Raw genomic sequence first — 13,065 nt, 5'->3', positions numbered from 1 at the left:
ACTGTTGGTGGATCTGTTCTCTGTGCACTTACAGCCATTCCCAATCATGGTTGCCGGCCACTCCCTGTAGCTCCTTTCAATCATCCATCACCATCAACAATAACTCTAATACATTTCATGTCTCCTAATTTAATTGCAAATGACTAATTCCACATGAGCAATAGTTTATTAATTTGTTTATAAGTGATTGTGCTTGAACTTGAAGTATAATGTCAAATTCATTTAGATCTTTAACCAATAATAATAATAAAAAAAAAAGAAAACAAAGTCTAAGGGCCTGTTTCATGCAGTTCTCTTTTTTTTTTAATGAAAAATAAAATATTATGAAAACTAAAAAAAAACAAAAACTTTGATTTCTCTTATTGTATTTTATTTAAAAAAATATATAAATCAAATATATTAATTAGGATGAGAATAATAGTTACAAATACTGAAATATATCTTGGAAAAAAAGGACATAGAACTATAGAAGTTAAAAAAAGTGTTATTTTTCAATAATTTATTTTATTTTATTTTTATTTTAATAAATTTGATAAATCATGAATTTATTATAGAGATAAATAAAATAGACTAAACGAAACAACAGGGAGAAAATAATCTTAGCTTTTGGTTTTAAAAAGTTTAGAGATTTTTAGCATGTGAGTACCTATAATTATTTTATATCGTTGCATGTTTATTTTATATTATTTGATTAAAAAAATAAAAATAAAAATTATTATTAAAATAAGGTTGTTTTTAGATTATAATTATTATTGATGGATGATGATTGATGACTGTTAACCCTTGTTTGGATTGAAGGAGATTAGCCCATAGTGTTTTCATGAACTCACCCCTCTCAAAATTGAAGGAATCTTATTTTTTTAATTGATACAATTACAATTTTACCATCATTTATTCTTCTCACAAGTTTACATACTTCAATCTTTCATCTATGTATATATATATATGTGTGTGTGTGATTCATTCTTTCTCACTGAATCTTTATAATGATGATTATAATGCTTGTGATGATGATTTGGGTTAGATTTATTAGTTAAAACCCAGCTTCTTATTGTTATAATCTCTAGCATCAGAGGTGACTAAATACTCACTATTGTTAATTATCTAAATAAAATAAATTATTTAATTAAACTATTTAATCATAAAAATTGAAATGAATAATAGTTACATGAATTAATTTATTTAAATATTGTTATATGATAATTAAAAAGGAATAAAATTAATTTAATCATAGTATATGATTATAATCATTATTCAGATTATTTCAGATTATTTTATAATCTATTAAATTTAATTATAATTAAGTATCATATATTATTTTATACAATATTATTTATTTATTATGAAGGATATATAAATAATTTTATAACAATTCTCTTTCATACTTTTTCAAATTTCACACTCTCATTCCCTCCAATCAAAAGTGAATGATGTGTGTACTTGACGAAAATAATTGACCAAAATAAAAATGGATTTTTTGATAAATCTCTCTTCTATTAAATGTGCCTAAAAAATATTTCAATATGTTCAACCCCTTCTTTAATTATCTTTTTTACGGAAATATCATTTACATTAAAAGGCTCATAGCTTAGTGGTATTTGGTCTTATTGTGAAAAATATTAAAAAAATCTCAAGTTTAAAACTCGTTGGAAGTAATAATAGTAATTTCCTATATGTACGCACGCCCTTGATGTATATAGTGCTTGTTATTTTTGTCAAATATATATATATATATATATCATTTACATATATGTCCCTGAAAAAGTTTAAAAAATACTACCTGTTTTAAAGCGTATTTGTAAAAAATAAAATCTTTTCCTCGTTTTTATAGGTTTTTCTTCTTCTATGGTAAATATTTCAGTAATTTAAATTGGAAAGAAATAAAAAAAAAAGTGTGAGAAAGAGAATGAATAAATAAATTGAATTTGATCGAAATGGAAAAGAAAGAATCAGAAAAGATGGATATTTTAAGTGCATTAGTTTGAACTTTCAAATACCAATATATATATATATATTAATAAAAATTATATTTACATGTACTCAGCGATATATATTAATAAAAATTATATATATATATATATATATAAATATATATTAACTTATTGAACTCATTATCCAATCTCCCATAACATAACAATTTTTTATTTTGAAATAATATATTTAACGTATAATATAATATTTCCATAAGAATTAATGATTTAAATTTATAATAATTTTATAATATATATAATTTAGTAGAGTAAAAATTCATCACTTGAGGGTCTTAGGCTAGATAATGGCTCGAGAAGGGTTATAGGAGATCCTTAGCCCCATGGAATACGATCCTCGCGTCTTCACGCGAGGTATTACTTGGTGATCCCGTACACTTGCGCGGAAGCAATCAAGTTTTTTGGTGCCGTTGCCAGGGACTTTTAAGGAATTCTAGGAAACTTTTAGATTATTACTCTATCCATTTCATTCTTTACTCATTTCTTATTGTTATTTGTCTTTTTCCGTTAATCTTAACTTTCTATCATCTTTTCGTGGTTTTGCAAGAGTCTGTGCATGACACGTCCGTCTCATGCATACATCATGGCTAATCCGAACATCAAGTTGGAAGACTGCGTACATAGATTTGATGGTTGGATTAATTTGCAGACTCGCAACATTTTTTCACCCCCTCCAGACAACCATTTATATACTCTGCTGCCATCTAGGAATTCTAGCTTATCTTTTGATGGTTGCGGTGGCTACCTGATGTTTGAGACTTTTTATGAAAAGTGGAACACCATCGATGTCGAAGGAAGTATATCACTAATTAAATAGTTTGTTTTGACTATCGAGGGTCGACAGTTTGCGACCATGAATCCCATCTTTGAGAACCGTGTTGAAATGGGCCAAGTGTCAGCAAGAGTGCAGGGAGTGAAACTTGGGAGCAGCAGTTTGAGTAGCATGAAGGGTCTAGGAAATAATGGCGAATGTTATGAGCTTCATGTTCATGTAAATGCGGACAATAGTTCTGATGAGAGTGCGGGGTCGGTCGAAGAAGTAGGATCTGAATAAGGTGATGGGCTTTGCAATAGAGGGTTGATGTCGTCAACTGAGGAAGCACCAAATTTGGAGTTGAAAACACTACCTGAACACCTTGAGTACGCTTTCTTAGGATAAGGTACCTAACTTCCAGTAATCATCTCTTCAAACCCTAACGAGTTGAGGCGAGAAGAATGGGTTGGTGGATGTACTAAAGAGACACAAGAGAGCAATTGCTTGGAAGATTGCTGACAAAAGAGGGATAAATCCATCTATTTACACTCACAAAATTCTAATGACGGATGATCACAGACCCAAAGCCTTTCCACAAAGAAGACTCAATCCAAATATGAAAGAAGTGGTCCGGGCAGAAATCATCAAGCTTCTCGATGCAGGCATTATCTACCCGATATCAGACAGTGAGTGGGTAAGCCCCGTAGAAGTGGTCCCAAAGAAAGGGGGAATGACCATGATCACCGATGAGAAAAATGAGTTAATCCCGACTCGTACAACAATCGGGTGGAGGGTATGCATAGACTATAGAAAATTGAATAATGCCACCCGAAAAGAACATTTTCCCCTACCATTCATTGATCGGATCTTTGGAGCGGTTAGTCGGGCATGCCTACTATTGTTTTTTGGATGGGTTCTCTGGTTATTTCCAAATTCCCATCATCCCCGAAGATCAGGAGAAGACTACGTTCACTTGTCCGTATGGCACATTTTCTTATCGCCGCATGCCTTACGAGGGCTATGTAACGCCCTGACCCACCTTTCGTGCAGATGCATGCATGGTAGAAGATTTTTATGGAGGTGTTTATGGACGATTTTTTTCCGTCTTTGGTGATTCATTCGATGTGTGCCTCAAGAACCTTGACCGGGTCCTCATTCAATGTGAGGAGACCAATCTTGTGCTAAGTTGGGAGAAATGCCATTTCATGGTCCAAGAGGGATAGTCTTGGGGCACAAAATTTCAAAAAGATGGAATTGAGGGTTGACAAGGCAAAGATTTCCACCATCAAAAAAATTGCCACCTCAAATTCGTGAGGGCCATAAGAAGTTTTTTTGGGACATGCCGGGTTCTATAGAAGATTCATCAAGGATTTTTTTCTAAAAATTGCTAGAACCCCTAACAAGGTTATTGGAAAAGGATGTCCCATTCGAGTTCGATAATGACTGCATGACATCTTTCATGGCACTCAAGGAGAAACTAATTCAAGCACCGACCATTACATCCAACAACTCGGTCTGGTCCAGAACTCGGTTCAATTCAATGGTCTCGCGAATGAAGATGCACATGACCATCTTTCCCGGTTCCTCCAAATTTGCTCCACATTCAAGATTAATGGGGTATCGGACGATGCGATCCGTTTGAGACTATTTCCATTCAGCTTGAGAGATGGAGCTTATCGTTGGCTTACATCTTTGTCTCCAGGATCTATTAAAACATGGAAGGATATGGTCGAGAAGTTCCTTGGGAGATACTTTCTGCCAAGCAAAGCGGCGAAGTTGAGGCAAGAAATTTCTGCCTTTAAGCAAGGGGAGTCCGAGACATTGTTTGAAGCCTAAGAAAGATTCAAGGATCTCCTTAGAATGTGCCCCCACCATGGTTTTGCCTTATGGTTGCGAGTAAAAATAATTTATAATGGGCTGAATTATGCTACTCGCCAACTCATTGATGCCGCAGCGGGTGGTTCCCTTAGCAACAAGTATCCCGATGAGGCCGAGCAATTACTTGAGTCTATGGAAAGCAATGAATCACATTGGGCCTCAAGAGGATCTACACAAAAGACTGCTGGGCTTTACGAAGTCAGTAGCAATGATGCCTTGTCCGCAAAGGTTGATGTGTTGACTCGGAAGCTTGATCTTCTCATGGGCAGTAGTTCGAGGTCAGAGTCAGTGATGAATTGTAGCACTTGTGGTGGTGGGCATGATGCGGCCCAATGTCCAATTGCTAGCTCCTCAGTTGCGTCCATTGAGAATGTAGACTATATTGGAGGGCAACGAAGTCAAGGGAACCCGTATAGCTCAACTTACAATCCAGGGTGGAAGAACCACCCAAATTTTTCATGGAACCAAGGCCAACAGCAACAAAGAGGTGCACCACCTCAAGGATCTCAATTCCAACAACCGGCCTTGGAGAGGAAGTTTTTCTCTTGAAGAGGTCCTTTGACAAGTTCATGCTTAGTACTAATGACAGGTTCAATAGCCTAACCAATAGCATGGATGCACAATTTGGCAAGGTGAATGCTCAGCTCACTCAACACGCCGAACAGTTCACTGAGATAGGTTCTATTTTTGAGAAACCTCAAGCTTCGGTGAAGTCACTTGAGCATCGAGTAGGGGAACACGCAAAGGCAAATTGTGAACGTCCCCTAAGGTGTCTTCCAAGCAACACGGAAGAAAATCCAAGGGAGCACTTAAAGGCCATTGCTCTACGAAGCGGGAGGCAAGTGGAGACAAGGGTCGAAGTTGACCCAAGTGTCAAGAAAAGTGGGGTAGCCTCCAGGGAAGACCCCAAGCTAGTTGAAGGAAGTAGTGAAGACAAGAATCAAGGAAAATATGACAAGGCCCAACAACAAAGACAGTCAGAATCATCCGAATACAAGCCTCCAATCCCCTATCCAACAAGATTAAAGCATGACAAGGAGGATATTCATTTCAGAAAATTCGTCAACATCTTCAAACAACTTCATTTGAACATCCCGATAGTTGAAGCGTTGACTCAAATGCCGAAATATGCCAAGTTCTTAAAAGAGCTCCTCACAAACAAGAGAAAGTTTGAGGAAGAGGGCACGGTTGCGCTTATAGGGAATTGCTCGGCCATTCTAGAAAAGAAGCTCCCATAAAAGTTGAAAGATCCGGGAAGCTTCATTATCCCATGCATGCTTGAAGGTGGAATCCAAGAAAATGCTCTAGCGGATTCGGGGGCTAGCATAAACGTCATGCCCTACACCATGTATTTGAAACTTGGCTTGGATGAGTTGAGGCCCACGAGGATGACCTTACAATTGGCGGATCGATCAACCAGAAAACCTCGTGTGATTGTCGAAGATGTAATTGTCTGAGTGGACAAATTTGTTTTTCCTGTGGATTTTGTCATCATGGACATAGATGAAGACGTGGAGATACCACCGATTCTTGGCCGACCATTCCTCGAGCACCTCGGGTGCCTTGATTGACTTGAAAAGGAGGAAAGTTAACGTTAAGAGTCGGAGAAGAGGAAGTGGTGTACACTTTACCGGCCGCCATGAAACATTCTTTAGATCATGATGACACACTTTACTTTGTTGATGAGACGATAGATTGATTTCGATTGTGTGCGGGGAGGTGCTCTCTATAAATCCCTTGGAAGAATACTTGGGAGAGTTGGGAGAATGAAGAACAAGGAGAGCCTCACCAACACCCTCAAATTCATAATTTGAAGCAACCAAAAGAGAGGGTACCCTGCACTAATGCTAAGGAAAAAAGAAAAAAAGAGTCATTTGTCAAGAAGATGTGGAGGGAGATTCATGGGAGAAAGAAGAAAGGTAACAAGCTTCATCACCCCACTTCTCATGGAGGAAAGGTAAATTTTTTACCCCTCTCTACTCATGAACAATTTGAGGTATTTTTCAATGTTGTCACTGAATTTACAGGGGATGAAACAATGCTACAAAAGGAAACGTGGGTGGCATCAAACTCTTTGAACCCCCATGAGGTAAGGAATGAGGTACGTCGAGGGCTCGTGACATTAAACAAAGCGCTTCTTGGGAGGCAACCCAAGTGTTTGGTGGTGTTTGCTTTTATTTTTCGTATTCTAGGTCTTAGTTCATGTCAATTCTCGTATTTCTTAGACTTGTTTTACTTTTGAATAAGTTCATGCTCACACACTTGGCGTAGTGCTCTCATCGTTTTAATTGTGGTATGTTTGTGCAACTTCTTGAGAAACTCATATTTAGGTGTTAATTCATGCACTAGATCGTCGTTTTTATTCAATTCACTCATTGTTGGAGAAGTCTTCGAGCTTGCTATATCATTTTTCATCATTTTGGGGGCAGGTTTTCGAAGTTTTTAATTGATTCTAATGGGTATCACGACTTCTCGGGCCGTTTGGTGGCCGTCTGAGACGAGCATAGAGGCTCTATGCCGTCATGACGGCTCTCCCCATCTGAGGGCCGTATGGGGACCGTATGGGGTCGCCCCCGCATTTAATCTCTCTCTCTCTCTCTCTTTCTTCAATTCTCTTCTTTTTCTCTCTTTTTCCACCGATTTTTCTCTCTTCATTTCTCACTCAATTTCTTGACCAAATCTCTTCATTTTTTTCTTCTTTAAATCCTCTCCTCATCCATTTGAGACGTCAATCTAGTGGTTTTCCCCTAGTTTTAAAAGCTTGTTTTTCTCAAGATTTCATCGGTATGCTTTTTTTCTATGCCCTACTTTTTATCTTTTTTTCATTTCTTGGGCATTCTTAGAGATTTTTGTGTGGGATTTCATTAGCATTTTGCTTGGTTTTGAATGATGTGAATGTCATGGATGAATTTTCCTTCAAATTTATGTAAAAAATTTTCGATGCTTTGAATATAGGGGAGACTCTTGGCCTATGAATAGTGACCATACGTCCCCTATACGGCCGTATGACCTTAAAACTTTGATTTTTCTTGTGTTTCCTCTATCTCTAGCATTCTTTTGCTTTGGTTTGTGTCCCTATGAGCTTGGACAAAGTTTATGTTCATTGTAGGAATGCCTAACACAAAACGTCTCGCCTCCAAGCGCCCAAGGACCACCGGGCCCTCCTCTACACCCGATGAGCCCGTCTTCAAGTTATCCCATCATCTAGAGAGATATGATCGACTGAAAACAAAACCATTTTGAACATTGTGCTACTTTGAGTGGGGACTTGTGGAGAGCCTTGGGATTACAAGTGAAGTAAGGGAATGGCTATCAAAGAATTGTTGGGACAAGCTTTTTGCCATAAACGAGCCAACCTTTCGTCAATTAACCTTGGAGGTTTTGAGTATATTTGAGGCACAACAAGATGGAGATTCCATGTGGAATAGGAAAATTATCACTATCCATTTTCAAGCTTTTGGACGGAAGCGTACTATGCACCACTTGGATTTTGCGAAGTACTTGAGGGATTTATGATGATAAGTTTATCAACTCCATGCCCGGTAAGCATCTTAAGCTTGATCTCCCAAGTGGAGTGGGACGAAGCAACTATTGGGCGACTTTGGTGGGTGATGATCAAACACGAAAGGCCTCGCGCATGATTGACCCAGCACACAGATTCATTCATGCCTTGATTGCTCGATCCATTTGGGGCCAGATCGATAGCAAGGGGGTTGTCAGTCAAGCCGATATTTATACGATGTATGGCATCTTTGAGCGACGCCCTACTCACCTTGGCCACCTTGTCGCCGATCCATTTCTTCACCAGGGCTCGTATGCACGATTGGGAGCTATATTTATTTGGCCCTATGTGACTAGATTGATCCGTTGCATGGGTTTACTTGAGCAAACGCGAGGCATGACCGTTGTAGGAGGTACAGTACCCCTAGGACCAACCCACATACGGACGATAGGCTTGGTGATCGCACGTGGCAGACCCACACGGCACCAGGCCACTGGTGAGTCTAGTCAGCGACAGATTGAGCACATAGAGTTAGACCCTGACGGTGCACCTGCTCCTACCCCTGGCGCTACATCTTTACCCCGACTTCGACATGAGGGCGGGAGGGATTGAGGGTGAGGTTCAGGTGCGCGTCGGGAACAACGTGAGATTCGTGGCCGACTTCACGGATCATTGAGGGACAGCGCCGGCTCGAGGCAGATCTTCACCGTTTCATCACTTCCTACTGTGGTTCATCCTTGCACATTGTAGCCACTTCTTCTACCGCCATGCCACCATCACCAGCACCAGATTGTGATGAGTAGCAGCTTGTTGGGGCTTGGACAAATATTGTTTACTTTTGCTTGCTTTTGTTTTTGTATTTTTGTTAAGTTGGCATGGTTCTACGCTACCGACTTGTATTGTCGAACTTTAGTTTATTTTTCATCTTTGTGTTTTTTTATTGACTACTGCTCTAGTTTTTCCCCTTGTGCTTGTATTTTTTTAAATTCTTTTGTGGAATGATGATGTACCCTTTTTGCCTCGCAGGGCATTAAGGGAATTTGGTGGGCTTTCCTGGGTTTAATGGAGGTCGGACGAGACATGTTTTTCTCACCACACATTTTCTCACGTCCTACCTCATGACGAGCAGAAGTTGAACCGGGGAGTTCGTTTTCACCCTCCTTTATTATTTGCATTGCTTTATCTTGCATAATTTTCATGATTAGTGTACATTGAGGGCAATGTACAACACTAAGTGTGGGGACAGGTGTATTTCATGTATTAGGATCATTTTCTACATACTAGTGTTACCTATGATGGCTTTGTTCATTCTTGTAAGATTCTTTTAGCTTGGACTAATGATTGATGTGAGTTACTTGTTTCTATGCTTTATTGAATCCTGTTTTACCCCTAGTATTGTCATGTGCACTGAATTTTTTGTCGATGCCACGGGAATAGCCAATGTGACTACTCTCTAACTCTCTTGTATGCGTAACACACTACTTTGACTACTTGGCCTTAGAACACTAAGTTCTTTCCTTCAATGGACTCTTAAGAACTTCTAAGTCTTGTTGACCTAATCCTAGTTTTGTGGCATGTACTGTATTCTGAAGATGTGATCTAGGGTGAATGTAAAAAAAAAAGAAAAAAAAAATGAGTCAACATGTGCACCCTCTAGAAAGATTTCAAAAATGATTTTCTTGCAGTCTACGTTAGTCGGACTCGAAAAAAAAAAGAAAGTAAAAGAAACGAAAACAAAAAAAGAAATGAATTATGAAATGAAAATAAAACCTAGTGATCTTTTTGAGTAACTACCAAAGGTTTTGAGAAGAAAGTGGATTTAGTTTCAAGCTATAGAATTAGAAGGATCTTACTTGGCCATTTAAGTAGCACTAAGTAGTTTAAGACTTAGTATTCTTTGTAAGTGGAGTGATTAGCATCCAGAGCTGTACTGATTGAGGTCTTAGGCTAGACTAGATCACGGGCATATGAGATATAAGATTCACTTACAGCACGCATGCATATAAGGGGTGAGACAGGATATTTTTATTATGCTTATTGACTATGACTCAACATCTATGTATCATTGTCCATTGTTTTTGGAGTCTTATATTTACTTGATGCCAGAGGTAGTGCATTTAGCCACTTCTCAGTCCCTTTGTTTTTCATGAGTTGTTTGCTTGGGGACAAGCAACGCTTAAGTGTGGGGATATTTGATAAGTGTCTAAATGTAGATGTTTTCATGCATATATCGTATTCACTTTGCATGTATTTTTATGATGTTTGATGCCTGTTTTTGCGCTTTAATCGTCTATTATTTGCTTTGTAGGGCACAAGGAAGCCATGGAGAACAAGAAGATATCATTTGGGCGAAAAAGAGAAGAAAACGAGAATTTTCATACTACCCCCATACTCCCGAGTATGGGGGGCGTGCTCTGCTATGCTGATGGATTGATTTGGAGTGTCTGCCCAGATTTCGATACTCGCCTGAGTATGGGGGCCATATGCACCCGTATGGATCATGAATCTAGGGTTTTTTGGGTCATTACTACGACCCCGTATACCTCGGGGGTTATAAATACCGACTTTTAAGGGCAAAAAAAGGGGACTTTGGCTAGGACCTTTTCTTGGCCGACTTTTGGGGAGATCACTTGGGAGATTTTTGGGCGACCTTGGGAAGGAGAAGAAGGGCAAGGAAGCTAGGGAGATCATTCAAGCCCAAGGTCCAAGACTCTCAAGGTAAGAAGGCAACATCATTCAAGGGAGATCTACCACGATTTGAAGGAAGGAGACCCACGGCTAGAGAAGCGTCATTTGGCACTCCTTTGGCGAAAGCGTCATTCGGTACATTCTTACCTCCTCCTTCACCATTTTCATCTAGGGAGTGTCATTTATGCTTTTTGTTTCATGTTTTGCTTGTTTGTATTGCTTGTTGTGGGATGATGACACCTAGACCCCAAGGCCACTGGGTGTTGGTGAACCTTAGGGGGTTTTATCATGTATGTTGGATGATAACTTATTAATTCCATGCTTGGGTAATTTTGAGATTTAATCCATTGTTTTTCATGCTAAGTGCTACACTAAGGAGAAATCCGTAGCTCTTTTTATGAGTGATGCATGTAGATGTGACTTGCTTGCATGTATTAGATCATGAATGGATTAGAAGGGATACTTGTATCATCACGCTGAGAAATCGGGTGTTTGGTAGCCCTCAATGTAGGCTTAATCCGAAGAAGAGTAGGTTTAATCCTAAGTGAGATTTCCTCATACTCAATGCAATCGTAGGAATGTAGATTTGGAAGAAATTCCTATCTATGTTCGTGTATGGGATTAGGGGTTCAATCCTTGAGAAATTGGGGTTGTTCTAATCTTGGAATCTCATGGTCCATTTTACCCTTGCATCTTTTAGATCATCATCCACTGTTGCATGATAACCCCTCAAAGGGATCCTCATCCATAGGCCTTTGCATCTCATTGATTTTCTTGCTTGTTTATTGCTTGTTCTCTCTAATTTGGTGCATAATCTCATTTTAGCTTTTAATTACATTTTAGTAGAGTAAAAATCCATCACTTGAGATCTTAGGCTAGATAATAGCTCGAGAAGGAGTAATAGGAGATTCTTAGCCCTGTCGAATACGATCCTCGCGTCTTCACATGAGATATTACTTGGCGATCCAGTACACTTGTGGGGAAGCAATCAGGTGACCTTGTGAATTTCACACGGGTGTGGATAATTTCCACACACCGTGCAATCTCTCGTTGGAGCTTTCTCGATCCGAAGACAGGCGTGCGCTTGCCCTTGTGAGTTGGACCTACGAATGTCACGCTCGTCTTTGAATTTCCGCTCGCAGCGCATCTGCGAACGCAGTAATTTTTCCGGATGACCAAAAAGAAAGCTACGAGGCGTCTGCCTACTGTAGGTTAGGCTCTGCAGGCGTGGGTATTTTCCAGCGCCCGTGCGAGTGATCAGAATCAAAAGGGCATTTTCCGAGCGCCACGCATGCACCTGTCCCTCTGCAGTTTTCCTATGGAGACTGACAAGGTCCTCTTGCGTATATCCCGTAAGTGCACGGGTTTGTCGAAGTAATAATCCCGGGTGAGCGGGATCGAATCCACGAGGAGTAGGGAGTAAAAGATACTTAATTCGATTCTTAGCTATGTGGAGTATCAACAATGATAAGTGTGGTAATGATTCAATTCTCGAAATTAAAAAGCAACAAGTAAGAGAGCAAAAAGTAAAGGGAGGAGGCAAGGCAATCTATAAAGATGGGGTACTCGGATGATGCTTCACCCTAGCATAGTCACATCAGAGTGCAAGAAACTCTCTATTATGCTTCCTAATAATGCAATGGTGAGTCGTGGAAATCCTTACATACATAGTCCCAAATCTAAGGTCAACTATGCCTAACTCTATACATGTTCGGAGGAGAAATTGAACAATCTCAACATCTCGCTTTTCGCATAGAGTTGCAATGAGCTCTAGGGATTCCAAGTGATAAATCTCTTCCCTAGATTTAGACCTAACCCTTTGGTCGAGCGGAAGGGTCCCTAGCCACAATTAAGCCCCTAGATACTAAAAGATCATCTCGGCGCTTCACTCCATTTGACGCGCAACTAGGCCCCGAGTGAGGTTCATCCCCTTAGACCATTCACTCTATTATGATCGCAAAGAACTCGAGGAGCGGAGGTGAATCTATCACGTCGGGAGGAAAGGGGCAGGCTCTGTGCCTCTCGGCTCACCCTCTCAACCCTCTCCAATCTAGCTTTGTCCTAGCGGCTCAGGTGGTGTGTCACTCACTCACAAGGTTACCAACAAGAACTCTCAACCTAGTGTCACTCTGGGGAAATGTTCATACAATCAAGCATTCAAGGTTGGAACTCACAATAAACATCAATTTATTGAAAGCATAATAAAAGTTTAATGAAGCGAATACATCCTAGGGTTCACAATCACCCAAGTACGG

The 13,065-nt window shown here is 39.5% G+C and overlaps 1 non-coding gene across 1 annotated transcript; it reads right to left on the bottom strand.

The window, feature by feature from the left end:
- Positions 1 to 4,515: 4,515 nt before the first annotated feature.
- LOC120262656 lies at positions 4,516 to 4,622 on the bottom strand. Its single transcript, XR_005536916.1, has one exon. It is a non-coding gene; the product is annotated as a small nucleolar RNA R71 (small nucleolar RNA).
- Positions 4,623 to 13,065: the final 8,443 nt, after the last annotated feature.

Source organism: Dioscorea cayenensis, chromosome 5 (genome assembly GCF_009730915.1).
Source record: "Dioscorea cayenensis subsp. rotundata cultivar TDr96_F1 chromosome 5, TDr96_F1_v2_PseudoChromosome.rev07_lg8_w22 25.fasta, whole genome shotgun sequence".
Classification (NCBI taxonomy): Eukaryota; Viridiplantae; Streptophyta; class Magnoliopsida; order Dioscoreales; family Dioscoreaceae; genus Dioscorea; species Dioscorea cayenensis.
Note: the sequence above shows the minus strand (reverse complement) of the source record. Positions and strands in the feature narration are given on the sequence as shown.